At 35.1% G+C, this 3,750-nt stretch overlaps 1 long non-coding RNA gene across 1 annotated transcript; it reads left to right on the top strand.

The window, feature by feature from the left end:
- The first annotated feature begins 865 nt into the window (after positions 1–865).
- On the top strand, positions 866–3,518 carry LOC130589779 (uncharacterized). The gene is made up of 3 exons (XR_008967423.1): positions 866–1,804; positions 2,320–2,376; positions 3,162–3,518. It is a non-coding gene; the product is annotated as an uncharacterized LOC130589779 (long non-coding RNA).
- The last annotated feature ends 232 nt before the right edge of the window (positions 3,519–3,750 follow it).

Genomic DNA, 3,750 nt, shown 5'->3' with positions numbered 1-3,750 from the left:
AAGTTAAAAATATTTTATTTAGGCATGCTTTGAAATTTTTTTGAAATACTAATTTGATTTGGAAAAGAAGTCTACATGGGCTTGAGTAACCCAAAATTCTAAGTTGATTAGAAAAAGGATTTATATTGATGTTAGGAGTTCTAATTCATTTATCATATTCATCATCTAACTCTATTTGATCCCAATCTCCTTTTCCTAAGCCCAAAAGAAAAAGCTTCTTTATAAATACCTTGGACCCATTTATTTTCTCCCTCCTCACACTCAAAATTTCCGGCCATCTCTTATTCTCTCTCTCCTCACGTTTTTTTTGGTTCTAATTTCTCTCAAGTTTTCTTCTTCTGCACTAACATTTCTTCTTCGACAAGAAACGTCACAAAACCTTCAAAACCATCAATCTTGTGTGTCAATTGTTGCTGCGTGCTCCTGATTTTAAGCGCCTTTCATCCTTCTTCTTGGTTCTTTGAATTGTTGGTTAATTTCTTTTCTTCTTCCTCAAGTTTCCATTAAAGACCATGTTTTTATGTTTTATTTTAATACTAATCATGGTTATCGACTTTAATTTACTGTTTTAATAAAGAATCTTGATTTATATATATTATGTATTAAAGAATAAATTTTTAAATTTGTTTATTATTTTTAGATTGAGTTTTTAATCATCAAAGGATGGATTTGTAGGGTGTTAATAATTGGAAAATCATACTATCATGTTATCAACTATGAGATTGTTTTAAATTATAAATTTAAGCATGTTTACATATGTTTGAAGAGAGTTTTATAATTTTATAAGTCGCTGGAATTTCAGAAAAGGCTTTGATAATGGAGTTGTAAGGATTTTAATTACTAGTATAGTAATACTATGCTAGATATTAAAAGTAATTGAAGTTTTAATAGTAAAAACAACTTTTGAATATTTTCAAAACGGATTTAAATTATATATGTAATACTCCGTATTTTTGGAGTTAATTCCTTATAATTAAGAAAATATAAAGAATATAATTAAAAGGTATTTTAAGATTATTTACAAAAAATTAATAATAATACAGTTGGAGTACGTTTACAACTTTAACGTAATTCTATTATCGTTCGGTTTATTTTAATTTCGAAATGAATAAACTAAATCGAGTCCTACAAGACCTAGAGTTGCCAAGTATAAATTGGAAAGAATAATAATAATTAAATGAGAAAAAAAAAAAGAAAACCCTAATTCTCTCTTTCCCCCTCCCTCAGCCGTTTCTCTCTCTCCTTCTCTCTCAGTTTCTCTCTCCTCTCTTCTCTTCTCCCTCGCTGTTTCCCTCTAAGCTTCAAAGTGCGTGGTGCGAGGCGTGCGAGAGTGTGTGACACAAGCAGTGAAGGAGAGGATTCGAGCGGTCGGGTGTGCGAGGGGCTGCTCGAGTGTGTACGAGAATCGTGCGAACAATTCGTGGTTCGAGGTTGTGCGAGCAGAGGGGAGTGCTCGAGGATCTGTGCGAGCGACGAGGGTGTTGTGTGCGACGAGTTTCGAACTGTGCGAGTGCGAGCGACGAGGATTCGACGAGGGCGTTGGGTGTGGCGTTCGGAGGTCTGTGTGACGACTCGAGGGTGCGAGCGAGGGAGTTTGAGGGGCTTGTGCGAGCATCGGTTTTTGTGACAAGGTTGATGTGCGTGCGAGTCGAGCATGGCCTGTGGCTCGATTGCGTCGCGCGAAGCAAGGTGACCGGTTGTGGGTGGTGGCGTGCGAAGCAGCAGCACGACCGTTTATGGCTGCGTGGCGAGCGAGTATTGCCGGAATTCGGTTGCCGGTGTTTAATGCCGGCGAGATTCAGTGGTATAAAACCTAATATGTATTATATGATAGTATATTGGTTTAATATGTATTATTCTGTTTTTATAATTAATTTAAGTTGTAAGTAATTAATTTGTAATTTGAGTAAATTAGTAACTAATTAGGTTGTATAATTAGTTTAAGTTATTAATCTGATTAAGTTGTAAATCTAGTTTAAAGTGTTGTGATTAAGTAAGGTGGGAAGTAAAGAAAGTAGATTATTGTTCATTAGTTTGAAGTATAACCTTGCTATGCGAACCTGATTTTGGAGTATTGGACATAAGACTTGATTGGACATATGACTTGAATGGACTTGGTAAAGGTATTAGGTCATTAAACTAACTAAAATAAGTTTGGCTAACTAACATTGACTCTTAAAAGACGCTAAGCTCAATAGAATAGAAAAGAATGAAATTAGCTATCGTTTATACTTCGAATTACTAAGTCGTTATAGTTAGTTACGTATTAGCTGATAATATTATCAAGGACATAGCACTGAAGTTTACTTAATCGTTTAGGTCCCAATTTCATAAGCGGAACGTTTGGTTAAGACAACGAAAATTCTCCGTTACAAGGTACGTACGCGTACCATTTTAGTTGCAAGTACTAGTATCATGATTAGATTGTGATTTATTCTATCGAAACCTCGAATCATGATAGGGAACATTTTGATTGTCGAGATTGTTCGGTAACATGTTTATGATTGGAAATTGATGTGGCATTGAAATGCGTAATTCTATCATATTATGAACATGAGCATTGTATTTGTATTATCTGATCCATGGTTTGTAACAAGAGTGTTACAAGAGAAAAGATTTGAGTATTGTAACTAAGAGAATATGTTAAATGATTCTATGTTATTGTGATATGAATAGACAGTATTAAGAATGAACTATGGCAATAACTTGTAGTTGGACTCCCTACAAGTGATGAACAATGGGGGGAGTGTGGGACTTGTTTTACACTCCTACGCAGGCCTACTGTGACGACAGTATTGTCCTTATAAATTTGATAACTCAACTAGGCGGAAGGTTCTGTACGATCTTGGGGGGTATGCATACTAAGGTGATGGGTGTGAGACGGAAGAAACCGTATTTGCATTTCATCTAATAGACCAAGTTGTCTATTAAGGATTAAGTAACCCGTATGATTCTAGTAAGATGACGGTGCTCGTTGGCTGCCAACTAAATACAAAGTAAAGGATGTAATGTTATTGTAATATCATGTCTAGGAATGATCATTGTTGCTTTGTTTATGTTTTATGCATTCAATGGTTTACTATGTACTCAGCATAGCTGATTGTGTGTTACTATGTGTTTGTTGACCTATGATGAACCATTGATGCTACAATGGGGAGCAGACTAGGTGTACTGGTGCTGCTGCATGATATCAAGCATACGAGGGATAGTCTTTAATCTTGGAACTTTAACGCGTTTAGTTAAGCATTTTAAAAACTATTATGATTTACTTAATTAGTTTGTGGTTTGTATAAAAGGGGTCATTGATGATTCCCGAGTTGTAGTAACATTTTTATTTCCGCTGCATTTCAGTTTTCGAGACAATGATTTGAGTTAACATTCTTCTTATTAAGCCTTGTGTTTCATCGCGACGGTAATGCACCCAAAGTCGATGCGACGTAGTCGTAGACGTGTATGGATTTTGGGGGTGTTACATTTTAAAGTGGTTGTATTTTATCTAGAGTATTGATTTTAGTTTATATTGATTATTTAGGCGGAGAATATTCAGTAGGTGACTTTTAAGGAATTAAAGGTGGCCTATCAACTGGTTGACACAAGGTATGTACACATCTGTGTGCTATGTGATTTGGTATCATGATTTAAGAAGGAAAAGTTGTAGTATCATGTATAGGAACTTTATAAGTTCGTATGTGATTACTCGTATGATTGGATTTTACATGTTTTATGCCTTATGAGATTGATTATGAGTTA

Source organism: Beta vulgaris, chromosome 8, assembly GCF_026745355.1.
Source record: "Beta vulgaris subsp. vulgaris cultivar EL10 chromosome 8, EL10.2, whole genome shotgun sequence".
Lineage (NCBI taxonomy): Eukaryota > Viridiplantae > Streptophyta > Magnoliopsida > Caryophyllales > Amaranthaceae > Beta > Beta vulgaris.
The sequence above is the reverse complement of the archived record's forward strand: the minus strand, read 5'-3'. Positions and strand labels throughout refer to the sequence as shown.